This window comes from Protopterus annectens, chromosome 9.part0 (genome assembly GCF_019279795.1).
Source record: "Protopterus annectens isolate FY-2018-M chromosome 9.part0, PAN1.0, whole genome shotgun sequence".
Taxonomy (NCBI): domain Eukaryota; kingdom Metazoa; phylum Chordata; order Ceratodontiformes; family Protopteridae; genus Protopterus; species Protopterus annectens.
In genome coordinates, this window is record NC_056743.1 from 985,020,913 (window position 1) to 985,037,050 (window position 16,138).

A 16,138-nucleotide genomic window follows, 5' to 3' on the forward strand; every position below is an offset into this window, starting at 1 on the left:
ACCACCTCCTTAGAAAAAACAAAATGGAAAAAAACTAAGGGTAATGCTGCTCAAGGCCAGAAGTCTAAATCTCAACATGCAGGCACTCGATGCACTCCTCAGCATGGAGAACATAGACGTCAGTGCAGTAACTGAAACCTGGTTCAAGGCTCCTGAGAGCACCCCAGCACTACCAGGCTATACCTCGTATCATGCTTTTCAGCCCACAAAACCCAGGCCGAACCACAGAGAGGGGGAGTGTCCATATTCAAGGACACCCACACCTCCAGGTTAGTAGCAACACATGAAGCATCAGAGACCATACAGGTGCAACTAACCATAGGCAAAACTGCTTTACAACTGGTAGCATGTTACAGACCACCCTCCCAATATTAGGAACCCCACTCAGCCTTCCTGAAGACATTGGAGGATATGAATGCATCACAAAATACCATCATACTGGGAGACTTCAACTACCCAAACAGATTGGGTACATCATTCTAGCCCTAACACCCTAGCCCAAAGGTTCCAAGTATCTGCATTAAAATACCCTGAAAGCAAACAGGTTCAGTGAACCATCATTACGTCTCCATATGCACACTACCCCGCTGGGGTAAATCATAAAAAACACAGTCTTGCTTTGTCACCTAGCCTGAAATCACCAAGATCACAGTAAGATTACAATTGCTACAGTCAGGCACCCAAGCAATAAAATGTCATTGCCCAGTACTTTCAAATACAGCATGCCTTCTCTACCAACACTTTACATGGATAAATGCACTCTGCTTTCACCTGCACCAAAAGGGAAACTGGCAAACTTCTAAGTGAAATTTGAGTTTTTCCTTAAAACTGCTTCTCCAACACTTTCCCTATGCAGCCTATATAACATAACTGCTCTGCATATCACATCTTTACCTCACCCATGTACCCTAATGAAATTATGAAATTCAATCCAGACCCTGCCACAATTCCCCTACCTCCTTCCATTGCACTTAGGCAACTGCCTTTTACTTATCAGCCAGACTACCCCAAAAAAGCTCTGGCAAAGACCAAACAGGAAAACATCTGACTGCAACTTGCTGCTACAGGTGCCCCACATCCAAGAAATTTTCTGTGCTAGTGTACGAAGGTGGCACAATTCAAAAGCACCTAGTTCCCAGACATTAGTCAAGAACCCAACAGAAAACCACCTGTTAGTAGACTGCCTGGAAAGCAGTGCCACCAGCTGAGATTTTGGTACTCAAGGTTGCCTGATATACAACATAACAGAACTCATTTAAAGGTTCCACAGTACTCATTTTGGGGGAGGATAGCTGTGAAGCTAGACTGCATCCCACTGCAAAGAAAGGTTTCCATAAAGAACTACTGACATTAAAAAATGAAGCTTGAAAAAGGGACCTGAAGAGCAAGACTTATGAAGACGAAGTTTACACCAAACCCATGCACTGGGAAAATGTACAGAGAAGCACCATAAGGGAGAAAGGGCTGCAAGTTAAGTCATACCATGTGGCACCAACACAGGGACACACAGCATAACCACACAAATGCAGAAAATTAAACCTGTGTAAGCCACTCTGCCAACAAATTTAATTCTTAAACAGGGCCAGGCCAAGTAGCATTAAAGAGCTACATGGGAAAATTACACAATCAACACTGCAAACAAAAACCTGCACCTGTCATCTTCTGCATAGGAATAAACCACCACTGAGATTATCAATGGCTACATCAAGAAAAGCCTTTGCACACCCAATTAAGCTGACGTTATTTACTTGTTTTCCTAAACACATGGTGACATTAACAGGTTTTAGCCTTTCGGACAAGGATAAATTTCACAAACTAAATGAAAATTCAATTAACAAAAATCAGTTTCAAATTACTTTATTGCCAGCTACTAAACGACGTACATAAAAATCCAGAGCTTCACAAAAGCTTAGTCACCAAAGGCAGCCAATATTTCATCCATTCGAGACCATTTGAAGATGCAATCTTAAAGACTACAGGCTTGTCCAGTGTAAGGTGTCATGCGCTTTTCCAGATGCTTCAGTATTTAAAATTACGCCTTCAGTAGCAGTAAACAGTCTACTTGGACCTCTGCCTCATCTTTCTTCTTTTTCGCTTAAGCCTGTTTAAAGAAAAATTAGTTTTACACCACTGTAAAAAATGGGGAAATATAAACACGAAGAAAGCTATTAGCACAAACTATAATGCCACAGTACAAAACAGTGCAACTAAAAAAGGTTGCCACTACTGATTACTCAGTTAGGCCATTAGGGTGACTGCTATTCGGCTGCAGGTTTGGCAATGCATCCTCGAAAGACTTCCCCCACACAAGTCCCACGCTACTCCTTGCAAGTAGAATGAAACATGTACATGTGTCAGGGTGGGAACAGCACAGTTCACAATTGGCACTTAAATTTGCCCACCCACAGCGAATTTTAGGTATTTGCCAAAAATAATCATCTTCCACAAATCTGTCAAGAGTGAAGTCTTCTTGTTAAGAGGGGTGCAAACATATCCAAGACACTATCAGCAGGACAAGTCAATAGTAGACTAACACACGCGACCACTTGCATCACTTCAAAATTCTCCAGAACAGTTTATATGAAAGGTAACAGAAAATCTAAGGACGCTAAATGCTACATTTACTGATAGAGACCTCAAAACAGACCTCAAAGGAAAGTGGTCTATCTCAATCTAAATGCTCCAGAAGCAACTTTCATATAGCAAGCTCTATTCTGCACTTACAGTAAGACATCATTTGTAAGCTATTACCCATGGCTTCTGTACCCTGTTCCTTTAAGGAAATGAAAGTGTCCTACAAACATCTATGTGGTTCAAAGTACACATGAAGCTCTGCCTTCAAGCAAGCGAAGAGGAAAACTGCATCTGAATTAGTAAATTCCAGTGTGATCTAAGCATGAAGTGACCAGGCTGATGCAGCTGTTATGTACTAGTGTCCAAAATGAAGACATCATCCTGGTTAGTGGCAGCATCAACATGCTAGAGAAAAAAAAATTCTAGAAAAAGTGGCAGGATAAAGTCTGTCTGCAGTTTTACACTATGGTAAAGAAAATGACTAGGACTGTAGAAAAAGTGAAGGGAAAATGGGAATGTAAAATGAAAATTAAGGGACAAGATTGATTGAAAAGTAGCTAGGTAGTGGACAGTGGTATAAAAAAATTTAACACTGATGGGAATCCATTCCCATTAGAGACCGTGTTTTATAAAAGTGCAATATGACTTGTGCAGAAAGCCCCATTACAACTTCTGCTACACAATGATCCGTATTTTCCTCACTGCAATGTTCAGCACCATAATGCTGTTAAGGGATACATCAAAGGAAAATAAGCTAAAGGGAATCACTAAATATTTCACAGACCTAGCAGGTACAGCAAAAGTGGTGTTGACTCGCTTTTAACTTGCCCCAAGCATCCAATCCCAAGTAAGGGCTAAATTGGCCAAGCATCCAATCCCAAGGGCTAAATTGGCCAGTCTTAGCGCAACTCCTAATCCACCCTACCACGCATTTGTACATCATACTCCCAAGTCAAAATCTTCACCCTGTATTTTGACTGAGCAGTGGCCTTTGTCACAACTGGTACAGCTGAGGGTGCAATTCTTACATGTGCACAAATTTAGCCACTACGTTCAAATAAACACTGAATTTTATAGTTACAGCAGTTTCGCAGTGCACAGAAAAACTGAGAAAAATCCAGACCAGTATGTGCCACTAATGACTGAAACGATAGTGAAGAGGACAATTAGCTTGTTGGGGGGGAACACATCTTAACTTGAGAACATAGAAAGTAAATGAAAGCTAAATGAACATTAAAATAGTGGTGAAAACTATAAAAAGCTGCTTGCAAGTTGCCAACCAATTTGAAGCAAATTAACACAATTCAACCTGAACACAAATTATACTAGAGTGAGGGGAAAATTACATACCTTCGCATACGCTTCTTTCGCCACTGCAAAGTAAAGAAAAAAATTAGCATTTATTGAGCAACAAGCACCGAGTACCATATAAATCTCAAGAATGCACAAATTAGACAAAAGGCCAAAGTAATGTTTCCAAACTTTTTGCACTGAATACTAACGTGGTACCCCTTCGGCAAACAGGGCAAAACACAAAGGCTGCACACCACCCAACTCTTGGCATAACTATTCAAGGTAGGCCAGGCCTTCCAAGCATTTATTGGGGTGAAATATGGTAGAGATGGGCGTGTGACTATAACCCCCAGAATGTTCAGTATCTGATCCAACCAATTCCTTTCTGAAGCAGTGAATGTAAGCCTACTTCAACAGGTTATTAAACTTTCCCCAGAGTATGGGCTCCCCAGGTTAGCAGAGACAACGGGTCTACATGATTGGGGCTATGCCAGTCTCCTTGCAAAACAGTTCCGACATTAAATTGTAATCCCCCAGGTGAAGCTGCAGTAACAGACATTGCTTCCCTCACACACTAGTGATGCCTCCAGATTGTTCTGCAGTTACATCCTACTGATGCAGCTAGACAAACTGCATTAATTCCAAATTCATGCATTTCAATGTAAAGCTCACAGATTACACATCTCACCTTTCTAAATGTATGAATAAATCTTACCTGCACCAGTCAAATTTTAGGTCTCTAAACAGTGGTGGAAAAAACTGCTTGACCTTATAAGAAAGCCCTAGGTGAATGAACAAAATGCTGCCGACAATGTGTGCAATTTGAGTTGGTTGCAGAAACGAAGTTTACAAAGAATTACCACTATAAAAATAGTTTGTGCTGAAAAGTTTTGATGTTGACATTTTTAATCTATGGTTCCAAAGGGTATGAACACCCGTTTGAAGTGGAAGGACAGCTTAATATCAAAAAGAAAGCGTAGGCTACTCCTATAAATTACTACTGCCAAAGTCTACACTCAATGGTGCAAGAAACAGCCTTAGGGTTACTTCAGGAAACTGCACATCAATAAGTTCACAATACATGTTGTGATGCAAGTAATCACCCTAGTACACAGACCTCACATCTTTAATACTACAAATATCTGTTAGCAATCTACTTGAGTATGCATATTACTTTTCAACGTACTAAAGCCCAAGTGGTAAATATAAACGATAGCTGCATAATATACATGTGCAGCAGTGGGCCCATGACCCCCAGACAAAGGTTTTTGGACTACTCCATAATTCACAACAGTTCTTTCCAAACCTGAGGCAGTCATAGGCAAGTAACTAGGCAGTTTAGAGACCACAAGCCTACCAATAACACCTAGTCAACCCTTTACAGCCTTGAGCAAAGCAATACAAGACACTGGGTGAGGGAAGGTTGAGGTTGTGCATCCAATTGTATGTATTCCCCGGTAGTGGCAATAGTGCTACTCTGCTTGGTGTGTACTGGAATTTGTTCTGGGAAGGATACACAGCACATGAACCACTGTTTTGTGAAGGAATAGGTAACTGGACTCTTCACAGCTCAAAAATTCTAGAAACCCCTACAGAGTCTAGAAGATGTTGATATGACAGAGCCTGTGCTGATTAAAAGTATCTTTATTAGGGAGACCAACAGGCTCTTTGTATTACTAAAGAAGAATTAAAGATAGACAAGGAACAAGAACCAACTAGTTTAGTTGCACAGCATGCATATTTACCTGTATATGATGGAGCTGGACCCATCCTCCCATAAACTAGAGGATGGCACCCCAAGTTCCTCCTGATGGGAAATCATGGGCCGAAATACCCCTAAGAACAGCAGCTCAAAGGGATAGTTTAAAATCCAACTAGTTTCAACTTGGTACTTTGCGAGTATAACTGGACAAATCTCTAATGAACAACTGCTAAGGCTGGGTGGGAGAATCTCTCATGAGTAAGGAAACCTGCTAAACCAACTTGGAATCGTAGAAATTATTATGTTATAGTAATTCAGTGTTTAGAATTAGACAAACTAAACTGTACAGCCATAGTTAAGCATGGAGAGCACTGCCTTGATAAGATGACCCTCAAGACACAAAAGCTTGAAAGTTCTTCAGGCAGAGAAAACAAGCATCTTCCAAGGGAAAAAAAATACTACACTGAAGTACTAATTCAAAAGGGACCACGAGTCTCCAAGAAAAAAGTACAATTCATAAGGAGCCACCGTCACATAAGGTAAGTATGACATTAAAGGGCCATTTTGACTGATGAAAGCTGGAATCATCAGCCAAGATTACAGTTGCTGTAACGCAGACTTCCAATGCGCACATGGGGGTGTGTTTTGGCTCTTGTGCAAACTAAGTAACTGGTGGCAAGTCACACAACATAGTTAAACCTGCTTTTCAAAAAACTGTTTGGCACTATTGTGGTACAGTTATCACTTGGAAGGGCGACATCACTGACTGAAAGGGTGAGGTTTTAAACAAGAAGCTCAAAGAAATCAGTGCAAACACTACTGAAAATAAACATCTACCTGAAATACTTTGCAGTCGTAACAATTAGAGACGTGAAGTTTTTGTCGGGATATCAGAAGTGTCTAATCTTGTTACTATTTTAGTGTAGAAACCACAATGGATGCATGATCCCACTACTGCAGTCTGCACAAGTTGCACAATCTCCAAACTAATACAAAATGTCACCGAGGCAGCAACACCACTTAAAAGTACTCGAAAACCTCACTTTTGGACTCAAGAGTTTGAGAACAGAACGTGAAGGATTACTAGCTTCAAATGTTTTGCATTAGAGAAACTGTGAAATGCAAAGAACATAAGAGACAAACCATGGGTTGTCACTTCAATGGCAGTGCATTAGCTTCAGCACTTTTTGCACACTGAACCACTAGACAATGTCCCCTTCTGAGAGGGTTTAGAAATTTTGACTGAGGCTGCACAATGTACTACTCCTGCTTAAGTACACACGTCCAAGCAAGCCATAGGTGTAACTGCCCCTTTACTTCACACATAGCCAATACTCCCCCGATGTCTCAGTAAGAACTTTAGCTGGCTACCAATCAACCCCCCCCCCAACAATGCATAGTAATGACTGAACATTTAGCTGCCCTGTGAACTCACAAATGCCCCCTCACCTCCTACGATTACACAGAAGTCTGCACAACTGAAGTAGTAAGGAAAAGTGAAATCACAGTAATCTCTTACCTAGTTTCAGTTTCCTAACGGCCAGTGAAAACCAGAGTGATGAATTTCAACCATCTGTCCAAGTCAGGCCAGCTTAGGTGACAAAGGGGAGGGGCGTCCGGGTATTGTCAGAAGAGGTAGGGAAGGGCAAGCTAGCTGGGAGAGGTAGTGAAAAGGTCAAGCATAAAGCAATTCAATATTTTCAATTCTTACCTCTTTCATAAATGAAGCAACTGCACTGCTTAACTCATTCACTTGGAGCTCAGAAGTATGCACTGCAACTTCCAACAGGCAGAGTCCAAAACCTTTGACAACCAAACTATGTCCTCATTTCAAACAAATGTTCATATTTCTGGAACCAGTGTGATTATAAAGTATACACAGCAAACTTCAGCACAACCTATACAGTGGTAGTATTGTTTAGGTTCTAAGTCTTAAGCCACATTTTAGAGTCACAGGAAACACATTTGTAATATTTTGTAAACAGCTTACAATCTCTCAACTCAAGTTACACTCAGCAGCATTTTATTCATAGAGCTGAGAGCATTCCATACAAGGCTACAAGACTAAGGAGTCCTGCACCACTTGGTTGAGATATTTAGAAAAATGGGAAATGACATCTATATAAATTAATATCAAAAGCAGTTAACATCCATTTATCTACACTAAGACCAAATTAATAGTGGAGTTTTCCACTGTGTAAGCTTTAAGATGAAAGCTTAAAACTTTGTGCAGAACACAGTTGTGGAATTATTCATGCAAATATAAACAAGCAATATTTGATGCCTAGAGGTATCAAATGGAGTTAACTGCATATGCGGCTCTGGAGGCATCACTCGGATGTTGTCTTTCGGCTTTTCCCGGTTAGGGGTTGCCACAGCGGAACTCCAGCCCACTAATGATTGGCAGTAGATTTTCACGAACGCAGAGGTGCCAGCTCGACGTCCAACCTTCAACGAAGGCATGCCCATTTACGCATGCCTTTCGAATGTCACCCAACCGCGGAGAGGACATGCAGACCACACAGAAGACACTCCCAGCACTCCAGCAGAGAATTGAACGGGAGAACCTCTTGCTGTGAGGCAAAAAAGCTTCCACTGCACCACCGTTAAATTATAAGCATAAGATTTGGTCAAGCAACATGTTACACATGGTACAATGTTGCAAATGCAAACAGCATTTGTCACGTAAATTACCGTTGCCCAATGATTGTCAGAATAGTAAGCATAAAGGACAGCTGTACAAATTTTGGACAAACTACTTTTGTATGGTTAGGTTAGCACACAGCACCCTTTCCCTAACAGTACCACTACATGTTCAGACACCAGCTCAGGGCATCTTAGCACATTCTCATCTCAGAATATTTTACTCTCAAAATATCAATTAGTGTGACTTTGCCACTTCACTTTCTGCAACATTTCTATGCTACTGAACTTCCCAAGGATACAGTTGTTTTTGGTCACTATATGAAAGCTGCAGTGACAATTGGAGTAACTCGAAGTGCTACAGCAAACCCAAAAAGTCAGTCCTCTGAAAATGAGGGTGTGCAGTCCTATTATACAACCCTGACACTACAAAAAATACCAAATACTAATAAGCAACCTTAGTTTAGGGTTACATTACAATATCTACCTTTAGACCACAAAGCAGAAAGTTAGCATTTAAAATTACTTAACCCTCACAAATACGCAATGTTTTAAGCAGCAAGTCTCCAACTACTGATGTGCACATCTGTTACTGCCCAGCCCCTAACAGTTGTAGCATTCAGTGTCCTGTCCCTGGGCATGCTCACCCTCCCCTACCAGCTTCAACCATTTCTACTTAAAAATGGACTGGTAACTGTATATCGATGTATATTCCTTACATATTACTACTTTAAAAACAGCAAGTTGGTTCCTCACTTAAATTCAACTGTTTTCTGGAATAAAGCAGTACAAAGCTGCAACATGAAATGATGGCCGCCACACATTTAAATGCCAGCAATCTCCCCAGTGAGGCATTCTATTTGATTAGCATTATAAAACTGCCGCACGTTTTAAACACTGTCTTTAAAACCAAGTTTTGAATCCCTTTTAAGTAGAAATATGTCAGAAATCTCAGACATGTGCAGGATTCTTGTGCCAGAGAAGTTTCTAAACAGTAAGGTTTCCCTCCATGCCACTGACTAGTTGACTGGGGACACTTGACCCACTTCAGCATGAACTTTTTAGATGCGACCTTGGCAGTCAATGTTGGTCCTTTGGATGCACAATAGCAAGTACCACCCAATGTATCCCCAATGTACATGCACAGAAGTGACAACTGACATACTGTACCATATCAGCTACACCTTACTGTTAGCAGATGACAGCCACACTAGCTTTTTGCAATCTGCATTTATTCCATTTTGCGCCAAAAATTACTGAACCAGTGTGAAAGCAACAACTGATCACACATTTGTAACCCACAAATTACATGCACAAACCTGTTCCAAGACAAATTACTGCACTTTTTTTGGTGGGTGCTTGCACATTCTCCACTTTTGATATTTAAAAAGACAACCACATGTAGCATTTTATTCTGTGCACACCAGAGTTTCAAGCACACATGAAAACGTATAGTACAGACCACCCAAGGTGAGCCATTCCCACTATTCTCAAACCTGAACACTGGATACCAGGGTGAGTTACTGCCTTAAATGAAGACAACATGTTCATGTGAACCAGTTTGGGGTCGGGTATAACCGCACTGATTTCATTTACCAGACCAGATCTGCCTGAATTGGTGGCAGCTCCAGTGGACAGAAGCCACCTCAACCTCTTAGAACAAGAAATCTGGACAATGCCACAAATAGGGACAAAGGCCCCAAAACAGGGCAACATTTAATACTATTACAAACTTCGAAAATTGATAGAACAGGTTTTAGCTCAAAAATTCTCTGAAGAATCCTATGGGCTAGGCTTGTAAAGGCTCCAGGGCCATTAACCTAGTGTACACCTATGAACCTATAAGAATATTAAGTCTGAAACTCAAATGTCTGACATTCTTTGCCAATGACTGTCCAGAAAAACAATTGACAGACTAAAAATGAGAAATCTGGACAGGTGAGGGGCTGGCGCCCTAGCCAAAGTTTTCCTATCAAGTACACACAAATCTCCCATGAAAAGATCACTAGCCTACTAGAACATGGTGAAAGAATACATAAACAAGTTACTGCCTTGACACGAGTTCCATTCACTGGTCAGTAGAGTTATGAATTTATAGCTCGGGCATGTGGAGGACAATACAAGCTTAACTTCACAGGGATGTCTACACGTTTCCAACATACAAAGTGAAACACCTTAGCCAAATAATTCTAAATACATGAATTGCTTTATTTATAACATCGGACTGCTTACATTGACTTACTTTGTCTAATTGTAAATAACCTTCAAAATGTAAATAACCTAACAGTAATACCAAAAAGTGTTGAGACCAATGAAATATAAAACTGCTTCTGATGCAGCGCTTTAATCATACACACCAATACATTTTAAAATAAAATGTCAGCATTCCTATGCATTCATAACAGATTTCCTTGTAGGCTGGTCGCACATTACAACCTCAGCATTATCAACAAAAATCCAGGGAACAGAACATTTTACCTTTCATAATTAGTAAAGGAGTATTGGCATCCTTAGAGGCCTATTTTCTTAGGCAACAACTCATTTGGCTACAGATTACTCTTGCCAATCCCGTGGCCGCAAAATTCACAACTTATACTACCTTCATTTTAAGAATAAAGGGAAACCCTACCCCCATATGCATGGGACAAAGCATTTAACTAATAGTAATCCAGGGATCACCAAGTAAATTTATGTTTCCCCATCCAGAGATCTAAGTTGTTTGAATGCGGGATAAAAAATACCTTTAATGGAAGCTTTTCTGCAAAAAGCTCCTTTCCCATTTAATGCAAATTATTATGTTGAGGTTTAGACCCCCTAGTCCAAGTATTTATAATACCATAGAACTCGCAGACGCATAGCACAGCTATTCGCATTGGATGAGAAAATACCTCGCACACCAGGACAGGCCATCTTACACTTATCGTAAGGCTAGTGACAGGACTGAGTCGGTCTACGCAAGACTTTCCTTATGGCCAAAGTAGACATCCTAAACAAATTCAGAAGTACGAAGAATAAATAAGAGGGTCAACGCGTGTCACTATACCTAAACCATTCATTAAAACCTGGTCTGAAAAGTCATGCGTACTCAAAAAAAAAACACATACATGACGCTTTGTCACTGCAGCTTCTACCCAAATAAAAAAAGTTAAAACTAAACATGTTAGGGAGACATTAATGCGATAAACAAGTCAACTACAAAGACGACTAAACGACTGAAAGGCAACCGCTTGAAGAGAATTAATATGCCGTTAACATTACCATGATTAACAGCAAACCCCGCATACACGCACTATCCAACACATACTCAAAAATAACGATCGCACCAGCTAACAACAAAAAAAAAACATCTCGCACCGAAGACCTCAATGTGCAAGAACGTGTACATTTTACTGCTTACCAACCATCCACTTGCAAGTGGATACATAATAACCACTGGTTCTACAGGCCTCTACATTTTTTCGAGTTTTCATCGTCTACTTTGTTTCTTACCTTGGCACGCATCTTCAAAAGATGACCCTGTAAACAGACAATACAAATTCGTTACTAACTCGTTCCGATGTGAAATAAAATTATAAGATTAAAACGGATTGCTTTTTTCTATAAACTTCTACACAGTTAGACGTAACCAACCTGCTCGCAAAAAAATACACGGAACTGAAAGGAAGTTGAAGAGGCGGAGTGAGAATTTAAAACCTATACGTAAACGTCACTTCCGCTTAAGTTGTATGCGACTTTTTTGTAGTTTTATTGTGTTTTTAGGTTCATAGGTAGTACTAGGCTATCTGTTCGAGGGCATTGTAAGCCTAGCCAGAGTGTGTCGGCTTTCGCCGCCCCACTGATCCTCTGTCAAGCAGAGCCAATTGATCCCAGGGGTGTATTTTCTGTTACCCATCTACGCGTCAAAGTTTCTCTTGAAAAGTGTTAGTGAGAGGCTCTGCCAGATGTAATTTGGAATTTTGTTCCAAAGCATGGGGAGTCTCTGTGACAGGAATCTATCCCTCCAGCATGTTCTATTTATTATTGTGGCGAGGTTTAGCTCACTAGAGCGCGTGGCTCGCAGTGACTTGGATTTCTTTAGGTGGAGCATGTCCATCAATACATAGGTTTGTACTAGGCTATCGGCACTAAGGCCTATACAAGCTTAGCCATAACAATTCCCTGGATATTTCTTCCCACAGTATTTACTTCTCTGGACCCCTGTCTAGCAGGGCGACTGACATGATCCCGGGGTGAATTTCCTATCTCCCATCCAATCATCAAGGTTCCTTTTGAAGAGGGCCAAGGAGGAGCTCTGCTTGACATGTATGGGCAGTCTATTCCACAGTATGGGGAGTCTCTGGATCAGGAACCTCTCCCTCCAACATGTTTTGTTCATTGTGATGACAAGGTTTAGATCCCTGGAGCGTGTGGCTCTGAGGGATTGGGATTTCTTTAAGTGGAGCTTGTCCAACAGCTCAGGGTTTGATATGGCCTTGTATGTTAAGCAGAGATCGCCTCTGAGTAGACGATAAGCCACAGAGTATAGCTGGAGTTTTTTTAGACGGTCAGCATATGGCATCTGCTTTAGGCCTGTGATTGTTTTAGTGAGGTATTTCTGTGGCCTTTTCTGCTGTTGCAGATGTCTTGTGAGGTACATACCAAATGGAGCATTATACTCTATATTGGGTCTAATGAGGGATGAGTACAGTGGGACAATGACCTCCTTTTTTCTGGATAAAAAGCTCTTAGTGATGAGGTGTGCCATATAGAAGGATTTCCTGACTGTTGTGGCAATGTGGTTATCGAAAGTGAGACCACTGTCCACCTGTGTCCCTAAGTCTCTCATTACGTGCAATGTTTATCTGAGTTGGACATGGCTTTGTAAGTCAGGCAGAGATCACCTCTGAGTAAGCGATATGCCACTGAGTACAGCCAGAGTTTTTTCAGTCGGGCTGCATAGGACATAGGTTCATAGGTAGGTACTAGGCTACTGGCCCTAGGGCCTATATAAGCCTAGTCAAAAAATGTACCCTGGCTTTCGCCACCCAAGAAAATTATTTTCCTGTGCCCCTGTCGAGCAGAGCCACAGAAGTGATCCTTGGGGTGAATTTCCCATCCAATAATCAAGATTTTTCTTGAAGAGTGCTAATGAGGAGCTCTGTTTGACATAGATAGGTAGTCTATTCCAGAGTATGGGAAGTCTCTGGAACAGGAATCTATCCCTCCAGCATGTTCTGTTTATTGTGGTGACAAGGTTTAGGTCCCTAGAGCATGTAGCTCGGACGGATTGGGATTTCTTTAAGTGGAGCATGTCCAACAGCTCTGGGTTTGACATAGCTTTGTATGTTAGGCAGAGATTGCCCCTGAGTAGGCGATATGCGATGGAGTAAAGCTGTAGTTTTTTGAGACAGTCTGCGTAGGGCATCTGTTTGAGGCCAGTAATCCTCTTTGTGAGGTATTTCTGTGGTCTTTCCAGTTGTTGTAGATGTCTTGTGAGGTACATACCAAAAGGGGCATTGTACTCTATAATGGGTCTAATGAGTGATGAGTAGAGGGGAACAATGACCTCTTTTTTTCTGGATGAGAATCCTTTTGTGATGAGATGAGCCATGTAGAAGGATTTCCTGACCACCGTGGCAATGTGATTATCAAAGGAGAGACTACTGAACACCTGTGTCCCAAGGTCTCATCACATTTTTGGCATTAAGTAGACTACCAGCTATGTGGTAGTTCATGGGTACAGAGTTTTTACCAAAGTGGATGGCAATACACTTTTTGGCATTGAGCTTCAGGCCATGGCTTTGACACCAGGTATCTGTCTCAGTGAGGCCCTTTTGTAGTTTGTCCACATCGTTAGGAGTTTTGATTATGGCTCCTAGTTTGCAGTCATCTGCAAACTTTTTTTGAGACCAGTAATCCTCTTGGTGAGGTACTTTTAAGGTCTTTCCAGCTGTTGGAATTGTCTTGTGAGGTACATCCCAAATGGGGCATTGTACTCTATGATGGGTCTAATGAGTGACAAGTAGAGGGGCACTATAACCTCTTTATTTCTAGATGCGAACACTTTAGTAATTAGATGGGCCACATAGAAGGATTTTCTAACTACTTTGGCAATATGATTGTCAAAGAAGAGATTGCTATCTACCTGGGTCCCTAGATCTCTTATTACCTCTTCTGTATTAAGGGGGCTGCCACCTATGTGGTAATTCGTGGGTGTTTTGTTTTTCCCAAATGGGATGACTATGCATTTTTTGGCATGTAGCTTGAGGCCATGACTTTGACACCAGGTGTCCGTCTCAGTAAGGCCCTGTGTTTCCTGTACTTCTGAGAAGTATATGCTGAACAGTAGGGGTCCCAGGACCGAGCCTTGCGGGACACCACTTGTGACTGGTTTAGAGTCGGACCTGGAGCCCGCTATTCTTACCGTGTGAGTTCTGTCTGTAAGCCAGTTGGCAACCCATCTCGTGACGTAGTGGTTTATGTTCAGGCTGGTGAGCTTTTCTGTAATACCTGAGTGGGGAATGGTGTCGAAAGCCTTGGCAAAGTCAAGGTAGGCTGTGTGAACCCCCCTTTCCCTCGTCTATGACCTTGGTGACTGTCTTGAAGAAGTCAACCAGGTTTAGTAGGCATGATCTGCCCTTAACAAAGCCGAACTGGGTTGGGTCAAGTGTTTGGAGGTTCCCAATGAGTTTGTTAATGAGTTCCATGATGAGGCGCTCCATAACCTTGCAGACCAGGCTAGTCAGGCTTATAGGGCTATAGTTACCAGGGTCAGTTGTGACCCCTCCTTTGTGGAGAGGAATAACCATTGCTGTGCCATTCTATGGGCACATAGCCTGTGGAGAGGCTGAGGTTCAACAGCATGTTTAGGTGGGGGGTTAGTTCGTTCTGTAGTTCGTGCAAGACGCAGCCTGGGACACCATCTGGTCCCAATGACGCTGTGTTTTTGGCTTTTGAAAGGGTTGTTTTCACCTGCGCGTCTGTGATTTTTGGGACACTATACTTTTCCGGTATTGTTGTGGGCCCTTTTGGAGGTGAGAGGGGGGTGAAGTATGCACTGAATCTATCTGCCAGGATGTTGGCAATATCAGTAGGTTCAGTATATTTTGTGCTATTTTGCACTAGTTCAGTGCATATATGCGAGTTGCCACTTAGATTCTTAACATAGCTAAAGAAGGCTTTGTGGTTATCTTTTGAATCCTTGGCTATTTTTCTTTCGAAGTTAGCCTTGGATGATTTCATGAGGGACCTCAGTTTCTTACTGATAGGTTCATAGGTTCATACTAGGCTATCTGCCCTAGGGCATTTATAAGCCTAGCCAGAGTTGTGTGGCTTTCACCACCCCTTAGGTTGAAGAATACTATAACCATTAGTTTGCCGTGCCTCTGTCCAGCAGTGATACAGAGATGATCCCCGGGGTAAACCTACGATCTCCCATCCACTGGTCAAGATTCCTCTTGAACAGAGCCAGCGAGGTGCTCTGTCTCACATGGACCGGGATTCTGTTGCACAGCATAAGGAGTCTCTGGGTGATGAATCTGTCCCTCCAGCACGTCCTATTTATATCCGTGTTGAGGTTTAAGTCTCTTGCTCTTGTGGATTTGGATTTTTTGAGGTGGAGCATATCCATTAATTCCGGGTTGGACATGGCCTTGTATGTCAGGCACAGGTCACCTCTGAGCAGACGGTATGCGACTGAATAGAGCTGGAGTTTCTTCAGTCAGGCAGCATATGGCATATTTTTGAGCCCCTTTATCCTTTTGGTGAGGAACTTTTGGGGTCTTTCCAATTGCTGCAGGTGTCGGGTAAGATACATTCTGAATGGGGCATTGTACTCAATCATTGGTCTGATAAGTGAAGAGTACAGGGAACAATGACCTCCCTTGATCTGGATGTGAATCCCTTCATAATCAGGTGGGCAATGTAGAAGGTCCTCCTAACCACTTT

The 16,138-nt window shown here is 41.9% G+C and overlaps 1 long non-coding RNA gene across 1 annotated transcript; it reads right to left on the bottom strand.

Moving 5' to 3' along the window:
* Positions 1 to 1,841: 1,841 nt before the first annotated feature.
* LOC122811716 lies at positions 1,842 to 11,933 on the bottom strand. The gene is made up of 4 exons (XR_006366281.1): positions 11,843 to 11,933; positions 11,702 to 11,728; positions 3,925 to 3,947; positions 1,842 to 2,101 (listed from the first exon to the last, which is right to left on the bottom strand). It is a non-coding gene; the product is annotated as an uncharacterized LOC122811716 (long non-coding RNA).
* Positions 11,934 to 16,138: the final 4,205 nt, after the last annotated feature.